We start from the raw sequence: 13,075 nt of genomic DNA on the forward strand, positions 1-13,075 counted from the left end.
TAACAATTTAGAAAATAAAATCCAGCAGGCTTTCAACAATCATACACATGTATATGCATATACATTCTATAGCTTATTGCTAAGACACAAAGATGACTTCCTGTCTCAACAATGGAATTGGTTGCATTAATATATTAATAGCTCAAAACCATATAAACCATATAAATAGCTCAAAACCATATAGATGAAGAGGACCTGACCCAATGGCTAGATTGGCTAATCTTCCACTCTGCAAGCACCGCGACCCCATGCTGGCCCCGGATTGTGTCCCAGCTGTTTCACTTCCCATCCAGCTCCCTGCTTGTGGTCTGGGAAAGTAGTAGAGGATGGCCCAAGGCCTTGGGATTCTGAACCTGTGTGGAAGACCCAGAAGAAGCTCTGTCACTGTGGCCACTTGGGGAGTGAACCAGCAGATGAAAGATCTTTCTCTCTGTTTCTCCTTTTCTCTGGAAATCTGCCTTTCAGATATAAATAAATAAATCTTAAAAATGCTTAAGAATCATTTCATTAATTTCATTAACCACTCCTACTAAAACTCTAATAAAAATACGATTAGAAGGAAACTGTTGGGGCTGTTATCGTGACATAGCAGCCTTATCTTACATCGCAGTGCTAGCATCCCACATGGGGACTGGTTTTTGTCCTGACTGCTCCACTTATGATCCAGTTCCATGCTTATTGTCTGGGAGAGCAGCGGAGGATGATCCAAGGTCTTGGGTTCCTGAACTCACATGTGAGACCCATAAAATCTCCTTTTTCCAGCCTTCAGATTGACTCAGTGCTGGCCACGGTGGCCATTTAGGGAGTGAACCAGTGGATGGAAGATATCTCTCTGTGTTCTTTTCTCCGTAACTCTGCCTTGCAAATAAAAATAAAATAAATTTTAAGAAAATTAAGGAAGCTTCCTAGATATGTTATGTATGCTAATTATGTAAAATCAAAAGCAAACATCATTCCAACATTAACCCCAAAGACTCATATTAAAGACATTATAATTCAGTAATAAGACTGCATGTGTTGCATCTATTTTAAAAACAATGATGTGGAGTGGTTGTTGTGTCCTAAGAGAATAAGCCCCTGCTTAAGATGCCCACATCCCAAATTGATGTACCTAGGATAATATTCCTATTCTGTTATTGACCCAACTTCCTGATAATACACTCTAAGATGATGGCTGCAGTGCTTGGGTTGCTGTTACCCCTATGGGAAATCCACATGAGTTCCTGGTTCTTAGTTTCAGTACCACTGAGCTCTAGATGATATCAACATTTCAGAAGTAAACAAGTGGATACTCTGGCCCCTCCTCCCAACCTCTGGTGTTCAGTTTTTCAAGTAAATACAAATAAAGAAATGAAAACAAATAATGATGTGGGACCTTGCTCTCAATGCCAACATCACAGATTTTAGCACTTTTCAAGTTCTGACCGCTCTTTCTTTTTTCTGACCCAGTTTCCTTCTAATATGCCTGTGAGGCAGCAGGTTAATGTCCAGATACTTGGCCTTGGCTACCCATATGAGACATCTGGATGAAGTTTCATACCTCTGGTTTCATTCTTGCCACTGGGGATTGAACAAGAAGAAGGAACATCTCTATTTCTTTTTGTGTCTTTCTGTCTCTGTGGGTCTCCCTCTCTCTGTTTTTCAAAGAAATAAAAAAAAACTTTTTTCAAAAAGCAATCATGTGATTCTGCACTAAAATTAATCAACTAGAAATAAAAAAATTCATTCGCAATTGTACAAAATCCTTCTTAAAATCATTTGAAATATATTTAAGAAGAAAGGAACAGAGCCTATAGGAAGAGATCTGTAAAATCTATTGAAGGGCCACAACATGTCTTGAATGAGTGGGAAAACATATTCAATTATTGCAAGGAAAGACTGCATATCACAAATGTATTCATTTGGCACAACTTGTTATTCATATGTAATAAAATCTTATTAAATTATAATTGGGTTAGAACATTAGATTAGCCCATGTTTTATATGAGTAGCTAATGTCCAAGAGAAGTGAAAAAGTTCATGAAAAACAGTGACAAGAATAATTCCCAAATATTAAAGTATGTTGTAAAGTCAGCATAAACAAGTGATTGACCATAGGATACTATCATTGATGAGTATATACAATTAGAAGATTTATTTCTTTTTTATTGGAAAGTCAGATTTACAGAGAAAAGAAGAGACAGAGAGAAAGACCTTCCTTCTGCTGGCTTACTCCTCAAGTGGCTGCAACGGCTGGAGCTGAGCTGAAGCCAGGAGCGTTGTATGTGTCTTCCATGCAGTCCCAAGGCTTTGGACCATCCTATACTGCTTTATCAAACCACAATCAAGGAACTGGATGAGAAGTAGAACAGCCAGGACATGAACTGGCAGCAATATGGCATTCTGGCACTTGGAAGGTGAGGATTTAACCACTGAGCCATTGCACCAAGGCCTGATTAGTTTACTCAATAAGAGTTGCAACGTCTATAGCAGCTTAATATGTGACAGAGTAATATTTCTCATTAAAGGAGACAATATTGGTTATTTAGTAAATTAGCACACTTTATATACATCATATCTATAAATAGCACAGTGACTCATTTGAAAATAAATTAAAATTGGATCACTATTTTATATAAAACTATATTACTTCTAAGTGTTAAAAGGGTGATAAAATTTAAGAAATAAAGAAGTGTAGGAGATCTATATATTATCTAGATGTTGGGAACAATTTTACCTTTAAAAATTCTAACTTAGGACCTGGCGCGGTAGCCTAGTAGCTAAAGTCCTTGCCTTGCACATGCCGGGATTCATATGGGAGCTGGTTTGTGTCCTGGCAGCCTTACTCTCCATCCAGCTCCCTGCTTGTGGCCTGGGAAGGCAGCAGAGGATGGCCCAAAGCCTTGGGACCCTGCACCTGCATGGGAAACCTGGAAGAAGCTCCTGACTCCTAGCTTCAGATTGGTTTGGTGCCAACCATCACAGCTGCTTGAGGAGTGAATCAGCAGATGGAAGATCCTTCTCTTCTCTATACATCTGGTTTTCCAATAAAAAAATAAATCTTTAAAAAAATTTTATCTTAAAGTTTATTTGCTTATTAAAAGGCAGAGTGATGGAGAGCTATCTTTCTGTGTATGTATGTATGTATGTATGTATGTATGTATGTATCTATCTATCTATCTATCATCTCTTTATTTATCCAAAGAGAGAGAATGGCCACCCACTGGTTCACTCTCCAAATGGGTGCAACAACTATGATTGGGAGATGCCGAGGTCAGGAGTCAGGAGCTATATCGGCATCTCCAGCAGCACAGGTTGCAGGGACTTAAGTTTCTGTGTCATCACTGGCTTCTTTCCCAGATGCATTAAAAGGGAGTGGATCAGAAGTGGAGTTGAGGCTCAAACCCAGGCACTCCATTACAGGATGTGGGCATTCCAATCAACGTGTTAATGACTACACCAAATACCTGCCCCTTGAGCATACTTTAAAAAGTTTTTATTAATATAAAGAGAGTGCATTATGAGAAGTTCAGACACAATCCCAAGAGCACAGTGATACCACCCTCCCTCACTCCCACCTCCTTGCTTGCTTTCTTTTTAAACTTTTATAATAACATGTATCTAATATACTCTATAATCACAGACTTAGTGTCTCACTTAATAAAGAGATCAACAAATTAAAGTAGAAAGATTGCTGTTCAATAGGCATAATGACAATTGATGTAAACAATAATCAAGTCCCGGTGAATACTTTTGGGAGCAAGTTAGTATCCCAGAAATTATTTTAAAAATACAGGATTGCTGCTCAACAATTATCAAGTGGTTTTTTTCCTGACATAATTCAGCTGCAAGTAGCAAGGAATTCAACTCAGAGTGTGTTAACACTATGTCCTGATTGAGTTGATTTGTGATTCTCTCACCGTTAGCTCACTGTTGAGTTGGCTTCCTCCTAGACTGGCCATAGATCGTTATAACTGCTTTCCTAGAGGTACCTATACTTTCTTCCTCTAGAGCATGGAAAGACATTTTCAGCATGTTTTTTCTCATATCTCTTTGGTTCCAAGTGGCAGCATCTCTGAATCTCTGGTTAGGGAGAATTGATTGGTTTAGGTCTAAGTATATGCATGGAACAGTTGTCACAAAATTCACTTTTCCTCAATGTGGGGAATTTTATATAATTTTGACTTTCTTTCTTATGTTAATTGTAGTTCTAGAGATTCAATGTATTGTGATATGAAAATGACAAAGCTATTTTTATTGTACCAAAAAGTTATTTCACAATAATTATTAGTTAGGGAAAGTATGGACTTACTTAACTCTCATTGATTTCAATTTCATTTATATTCTGAAAGCAAATTTTCTCCAGAAATTTGCATAATCCAATTATATTTGTAAAAGTTTTAAATAAATAATTAGTAAATGAAAATAGAGGCCTTCAAAAATTAAGAGAAAACCCATCTATTAAAAAAGCAAGGGCTGAAAAATTTTTTGCAGCAAAACATTCCATTTTCAACACCCTTTTTAAATTACTCATGCAATTAAAAGTTAATAAAATAAGAATGAGTTAACTATAATTACTTAAAATATGTTGTATAAACATCATTATTAAGCAGCTCAATTAGCATTTACCCTTATCAAATGTGATGAAAAATGACATGGTTGATTGACAGGCAACTTTACCTTAACATAAGACTTGTTTATTTGTCCTTGAAACAAAGGTAGATCGTGCCACTCTCATCTGAGAGAAGAAAGAACTTTCATTGCTTCTGATCTGATGTATCCAAGAGTGACATGAACAAATTCCCGTGAACTCTGAGCCTGCTGGCAGCGGGCCCAGGGAGAGGTGTAGGGTGTCCCCACAATCCCTTCCAGAATTTGGTCATCTCAGCCTTGTTGTCACTCTGATCCTCATACCCTGGATGAAGCTGCCCAGTGCTCCACCCATAGTGTGCTATTTTTACCACAGAGTCTGCGTTGGGTAACTGGAGAACTTGACCACTCACTGACAAAGGAGCTGAGGAACGCAGGCTTAGAGGACAAGGCTGAGAGCTTTTGTCTTTTCCACCCTCCCCTGATTTTGCTTGGGTTTATCCTGCAGTGAGCAAGGACTAAGAGATAGCACAGAAGCGAAGCGCCGAGTGGTGAGTGAGAGTTGGGGGAACGGAGGGTAGTGGGCATGAAGCATTTTCAAGTGGAGAGCAGGAAGGCTATGGGAGTGGGTTACATAACACATAGTGGCAAGGTGAGGAGGCAGAGAGAAGGCAGTGAAGACACAAAGTGAACACCTCTAGAAGCTATGAAAAACTGACTAAAAAGCAAAAAAGTACTTCATCACATGATTTTACACAAATTGTCTATACCTCCTGGAGCTTCGGTTTTCTTAGTTATAAAATGTAGATATTTCATACCTGTATCCCAGGGTTATGAGGCTTGAATGAGTTCAATAAATATAAAACACTTAGCGTGGTGCCTAGAACACAGGAAGCACATGGAAAGAGTGGCTATGATGACCTGACTTTAATTTTTTTTTTTTTTTTTTTTTATTGGAAAGGCGGATATACAGAGAGGAGAGACAGAGAGGAAGATCTTCCGTCCGATGATTCACTCCCCAAGTGAGCGCAACGGGCCGATACTATGCCGATCCGAAGCCAGGAGCCTCTTCTGGGTCTCCCACGCGGGTGCAGGTTCCCAAAGCTTTGGGCTGTCCTCGACTGCTTTCCCAGGCCACAGGCAGGGAGCTGGAAGGGAAGCGGGGCTGCCGGGATTAGAACCGGCGCCCATATGGGATCCCGGGCGTGCAAGGCGAGGACCTTTAACCACTTGCGCCACCGCGCCGGGCCCCCTGACTTTAATTTTTATAGTCTGAAGAAAATTATCCTAATGTTCAATATGAGGAAAAAAGTAAGCAAAAAATAAGCTGTATGACAAGGGGCACATCTAACTCTTGCTCCTCATATATTTTACTTATATACGGGGACACTAATTACAGATGCATCCTAGTTGCCCAATTCACGTATCCAAAGGCAAGGCTCAAGAGAGGTTAAACTGCATTACTGGGACACTGTTCACTCCTCTTTTGTAGTTACCCAGCAAAGAGAAGAAACCTTCTGAGCTGTCATGAGCCTGGCTTATATGTAGTTTGAGTTTGAGGGTAGATTAAATTAATGTATCTACTTTTGACACTACATGCAGCTAAACATTATAAATCCCTGGAATATATTAAATGAATTATAATTGCATCAATATTAACATAAACGAAGAGTTAGAGAAAGCTGTGTACTACATTGTACTTTGACTTGATATTTAGCAAGGCTTACTAATCAAACTTTAAAGCAAGAAAATATAAAATTAATATTAGAAATAGGATTGTGTGGTCTATCAAAAGCAAAATAAGTTTTAGGAGATATTCATGCAGTAATCAGAACTTTGATCATATGATTTATAAACCTTTCCAACTCAGTAGAAAGGAACATTGTTTTCTCATGCACTGAAAAACAAAATATGAAATAGCATTTGTTTTAAAAAAGATTTATTTATTTTTTAAATTGGAAAGGCAGATATACAGAGAGAAGGAGAGACAGAAAGATCTTCTGTCTGCTGGATCACTCCCCATGTGGCCACAATGGCCAGAGCTGAGCCAATCTGAAGCCAGGAGCTTCTTTTGTATCTCCCATGCAGGTTCAGGGTCCCAAGTTTGGGTTGCCCTTTACTGCTTTTGCAAGCCACAAACAAGGACCTGGATGGGAAGTGGAACAGCCAGGACACAAAGTGGTGCCCTTTGGGATCCCGGTGCACGCAAGAACAATTAGCCACCAGGCTATCTTGCAGGACACAGGGATAGTATTCGTTTTAAATTTTCATTTTCTCCAACTTGTGTCTTTTCCCTTCCGGTTTCCCAGTATAAAGTAGTTGGCACTAGAAGTCTGGAAAGAAGGCATTTAATAATTTGTAACACAAATATAAGCTGTGCTCTTAAAGATGCTGAAAATTGGGCCCAGCATAGTAGATGAGCAGCTGAAGTCCTTGCCTCACTATATGTGGGAATCCCATATGGATGTTGGTTTGTGTCCAGGTTGCCCAATTTCCCATCCAGCTCCCTGAATGTGACTTGAGAAAACAGTTGAGGACGGCCCAAAACCTTGGGACCCTGCATTCGCTTGGGAGACCCAGAAGAAGCCCCTGGCTTTGGATCAGCTCAGCTCTGGCTGTTGCTGCCACATGGGGAGTGATCCAGCAGACAGATCTTTCTGCCTGTCTCTCCTTTTCTCTGCAAATCTGACTTTACAATAAAAATATGCAAATCTAAAAAAATAAAGTATGCTGAAAACTATTGCTTTTAGAAAGAATTGTAAAATTGTATACATTTCACTTAAAATTTGCCATCAACTTTCATTTAATTGGTTTCTTATTTTAGTTTTTCCAAGTTATTTCACAATTTATATGTATGTGTGTATGTTTGTATATATACATAAAATCCCTCCTAATATGATCTAGAAATAAGACAATGTGAAAGATCTTTTGATCTACTTTGTCTTCGCCCCGTCCTTGTGACAATATTCTCATTGCATGTACCTTAAATCTTAAATGAACAGAAATTAACTGCAAATCTCCAAGTACCCTAAAATTCTCCCACATATTATTTTTTCGGTTCCTAGAACTGACAAATAGAGAAACAAAAAAGAAAAATATCACCGTGGCCAGCTAGAGTATAAGAGTGAGACTTGCAGGACTCATCTTCCAGGAAGGAGTTTCTTACAAGAGATTTGTGTGCAAAATGTTTGCTGGGATTGGTCTTGGGATCAACACTTAATCAGGGAAGGGCAGGATGTTATGAAGATGCAGCATGGGATGGTGTCATCACAGCAAGACTAAAGCCAATCCCTGTGGTTAGGGTGGGGCAGAGGGTCAGTTTTTCTTCTGAATGTGAGCTGTCCAAGGAAAGAGGCCCAAAACAAGACAGCAGAGGTCTCCTCAGCTGAAGGCAATTCCCAGAAAAAGCTGAAAGCTGATTCCTGTCAGCAGGCAGAACTCTTAATTCCTGGGAGAAGATCTTCAGGCTAGAGTGGGAAGTGGACACTGCAGCAAAGCAGCAACAACAGTCATGGAGAACAGATGCCCTGCTTGGACCCAGCACTGGCTGTTATGGTGAGGTGGATTAATATCTGAATTGAGGGTTCTTCCCACACACACTCCTATACCCTTCTCATTTCTGCCAATTCAGGAGCTGTTGTGTTGGCAGAAGGCTGATACTGCAGAAAGCAGAGCAAAAAAGGTTCAATTCAGAAGTATCAGAGGCCAAGAGCCTGTCCTGCCCTCAGGAACTTTACAGATCAGCAGGGAGGGATGATAAATTCAACAAAGTGGGTAGATTAATGACAACTAACTATACAGATGGCACAAACAGAAAGAGACTTAAACCTTGCCTAGGAATTTGGGAAGGATTCACTGAAGCAGATATTTAATTGGAAACCTGCTGCATAAGTAGATATTGTTGAGACGGACAGGCAAAAAGTGCTTCAGGGAAAAGAAGACTGCGATAAAGAGGAGCCGGATAGGAAATGGAGCAGCTGGGACGGTAACTGGTGCTCATATGAGATGCCGGTGCTGCAGGTGGATGATTTGTCTGTTGAGTCACTGTGCTGATCCTGGTCTTTCCATTTCACAGACCCTGAGAAAAATAACTACCTCTATGAGTTTGGTGAGGCATCCAGCTGAGGAAAAGGATTTTCTGGAGGGAGGTGGAAATAAAAAAACAAAACGAAGAAAACATTTGTGCTCCTAAAGAAGATTACTTTTGTGCTAGATAAATCAAAGTTAACCTTCCTGGTGAGCTCCACCTATCAATTGGTACATACAAAGCATTTATATATATGTCATATATGATATTGATATGATATATGACATTGATATTATATATATATATTCATTCAAAATCTATCATAAAGAATATTCATTCAAAGTCCCATATTCCCAAGCCCTGCTAAAGATACCATGCAAAGGCTTTGGAAGGACACAAGCATGAATAGCAACTAGTGAACACCAACTCTACTAAAGCTGCCTTGGAATCACTGCCCCCAAACCTATTGCCTTTATCAGCTTTGTAGGACTGACAATACACAGTGCCTCAAATTGCATTGGAATCTGCCCAATGTGTGTTTCTTGTGCTTATCTTTTGAGAGATCTTTCTTTCAGGTACAAAATTTTCTGCTGCTCATAAGTACAATCACTAGGTCAGCTCAACTCCTTTCTGTTCCAAGTCCCTAGGCAGTGTGACTTTGATGCTCTCTTATTCCTCTCCTGACCCTTGGCCTAGTAATGATAATGGCTAACTTTGCCCATCTCTCATTCTGTTCTGTCCTAGCCATGCAAATCATTATTGGAGTATCTCCACCAGGAGCCTTCTTTGTTGCTTAGGAAACCTTGACTCCTGTGTTCTCTTTCCCTCTCAGTAAGTCCCCTGTAGCCCACAGGGGACACAGGTTTAGGGAACATGCTCATGATTTTGGATTGTTCTTCCTTTCTCTATGACATGACCTGTGGTTCCACTTCTTTCTCCTCTCTTCTTCCTCTTTCCTCTAGGTCTCCCCTATTTCTCCTCCATGGCCCTTGCTGGAGTAAATAATTTGAGAGTCACAGCAGTGAAAGCTGGGCAGAGTTGAGTTCTTTTTCAAAATTTCCACTGACTATATGAGTAGTTCAGGTCATAGACCCCTGAGATATTTCTCAGTATAGCAAAATATTGTAATTGGTTTGCTTGCCCATTTTCTATGTTTATAATTTCAGGTAAGTTACTCTTTAGGCTTCAGTTTCTTATGTGTGTAATCAAACTAATGTGATTGTGGGTAAAAAGTATATGCAGGTTAATCTTCAAGACCCCTTATCTGCCCAGACTTCATTCCAAGGCCTTATGATGACAATGCATGTGTAGTGTTTTCCTGAAGACTCATCTTCCCCAAGATCTTATGACTTCCTGCCTATTAAAGCTAGTTCTGCTTCTACTGATAGGATTTTGTGGGAATGAAATGAACAATATTTATAAAGCACTTAACACAATCCATGGAAGCTATGATGTTACCATTATCAATATTTTCTTTAGAGTTATTTATGTGAAAGGCAGAGTTCTAGAAAGACAGGAAAGAGAAGAGACAGTCTGCCATGCATTAGTTCACTTTTTAAATAGCCGCAATGGTCAGAACTGGGCCAGGTCAAAACCAGGAGCCAGGAGTATCTTCCAGATGTCTCACATGGGTGGCAGGGCCACAAGTACTTGAGCTCTCTTCTGCTGTTTTCCCAGGTGCTTTAGCAAGGAGCTGGATTACAGATGGAACAACCAGGACATGAACTGTATGCTGGTATTGCAGGTGGTGGCTTCATGCGCTGTGCCACACTGATGGTACCATTATTACAGCTATTAATACTACTATTTATTCAGTCATAGCAAGAATTGTTAAGGCCTTAGGAAGGGAATGGTCATTTTGGGTTATAATGGTTATGTTTGGCCTTTGTTTTTACTCATATTCAACAGCTATCTCCCTACTTTTTACTTGTTCACAGTTTACCTGTCCACAGTTATTTGTGGAAAATTAAGCCTGCAAATATGAAGTGAATTAAAATAATGTCTTAGCAGTTTGATAAGGAGAAAGGGAAGGAGATGGGGGAGCAGAGAAGTAGAATTTTTCTCTTGGAATTGTAAATATGGAATGCACAAAATTTGTTTTCATATTAATTTTAAATGTTAAAAAATTGTTAAAGCCTTATCCCCAAACTTAAATATCAAATTTTAACAGCTCCACAAATGTGTCAAATTTCTCTTTTCTCCTGTTTTTTTTTTTTTAGGGTCTTAGAATAGTAATAATACTTTCAGGTATTTTCAAATTTTACATGTAGTGTGTATTTTTTACAAAAACTATAAACACTATAAGAACTTTTGACCTAAAGGTTAGAAGCAAAAAGAACCTGTCTTTTGTTCTCCTTCCTTATCATTGTTCCATCTTCCTAAACTCCTCTCTCCCTAGAACAGTGGTAATTAATAATTTGCTTTTTTTAAATAAAAATACAATTTCAATCATTTTTCATAAAATGTAAGTTATGTTTAAATTTATCTTCAAACTAATGGAAAAGTGGTTTTGTTTTTATTTTTAAAGGTTTTTCTCAGTTGCAAACAGGTACAGAAAAGCCACCCTATAATAGACAAGTAAATAGAATACACATATATACATAAACACATGTTTGTATATTACTACCAACTAATATTTGTTTATACATACATACATTTGCCATATACCTGTTTCTATAGATCAAGAAGCCTAGAATTGAGAACATCATAATTACTCTGTTGATGATTTCTGATAACTTGGGCCTAGCATTGTGGTGGAGTGAGTTAGGTTGCTGCCTACAATGCCAGCATCGCAAATGGCTACTGGTTTGAATTCGTACTACTCAACTTCTAATACAGCTTCCTGCTAATTTACCAGGGAAAGCAATGGAAAATGCCAAGTCCCCGGGCCCCTGTCACTCATGTGGTTGACCCAGATAAAGCTCCTGGCCCCTTGCTTTGGTCTGGTCCAGCCCTTGCTCTTGCTGCCATTTGGGGAATGTACTGGCAGATGGAGCATCACTCTCTCTTCCCCTCTCCATCTCTCCTGCTCTCTCTGTACTTCTTTCAAATAAATAAGCAGATCTTTAAAAGAGAGATCTTGCCAAATTATAAAATAGCATTATATTAGATGTTATCAGGGAGTGCTTCTTAAATACAATATATATATAACCTCAGTGTCAATACTTTGTGAACACTGGTGTTTTAGCCTGTTCTACACAAGTCAAGTCTGAAAAGAAATGGAAAATAACCTCAGGTAAGGTAATTCATGTGTCTTTTTATCTTTCAGCTTAGGGGTAAATAGGAAAATACCTCCTCCATTGAGGAAGAAATAAAACTTAGTGTAAGTAACAGAAATACTGTGCTTTTTTATTTTGTAATCCAAGGGAAAAATTTCAAGCCAAAAAAGTTTGTATATTAAATACTAGAAATTATTCAGAATTCTATGAGCATGAATTGGATAAAATGTGTTTTATAGACCTTGTTAATTTTTTAATAAAGATTTATTTATTTATTGGAAAGTCAGATATACAGGGAGGAGGAGAGACAGAGAGGAAGATCTTCCGTCCAATGATTCACTCCCCAAGTGAGCGCAATGGCCAATGCTATGCCGATCTGAAGCCAGGAGCCAGGAACTTCTTCCGGGCATCCCACAAGGGTGCAGGGTCCCAAAGCTTTGGGCTGTCCTCAACTGCTTTCCCAGGCCACAAGCAGGGAGCTGCATGGGAAGTGGAGCTGCCGGGATTAGAACTGGTGCCCATATGGAATCCTGGCACGTTCAAGGCGAGGACTTTAGCCAGGTAGGCTACGCCGCTGGGCCCAGGCCTTGTTAATTTTTTAAACATGTTTTTAGGAAATCTTTTGCAGGCATTCTAAATGCAACATCAGCTCTGTTTCCAGTGCTTGATGTAACTATCATTCTGCCTGCAAAGCATATATTCAACAAAGAAAGAGTTAAATAGAAGACACAGTGAAAAGCACAAATAAGAAATGAAAAAGAAATCCCTGAATTTACTTTCATATTCTCTTACAAAGGTAATAATTATTTTTCAGAGAAACATAGATGATTCTTCTTCTGTTTTTTTTATTATATTTTTGCCAATCTTTACATTGTTAATTGGGGGGAAAAGGTACAAGGGCTATAAGAAAGTGGGTAAGATCACTTTTTCCCTATTGTTTCCTTCATATATCTGAGGTAAAGGCAATATTGAGGGAGAAGCCCCACCCAAACTCCCACCCATCCCAGGCCCCGGATGTGGAGTATGCTCTGAGATCCTTGCTCAAGTGGTTTTGATAGTTCACCAGTTATGAATCGTTGCCAGTCTTGCCACTCCAGGCATGATGAGGCTGTTGAAGAATCCACTGATTGACATAGTCCATCATAGAGTCTCCATTTGTCCAGTATTTCACTGCTAACATATAGCTGAGGTGGTTGATTGATTTGTTTTATCTTCCATCTTTTCTTGGTTAGGGTTCTGAGTCTGCCATTTCGATTGGGGA

This window comes from Ochotona curzoniae, unplaced genomic scaffold, assembly GCF_017591425.1.
Source record: "Ochotona curzoniae isolate NIBS_2020 unplaced genomic scaffold, NIBS_Ocur_1.0 contig_3819, whole genome shotgun sequence".
Classification (NCBI taxonomy): domain Eukaryota; kingdom Metazoa; phylum Chordata; class Mammalia; order Lagomorpha; family Ochotonidae; genus Ochotona; species Ochotona curzoniae.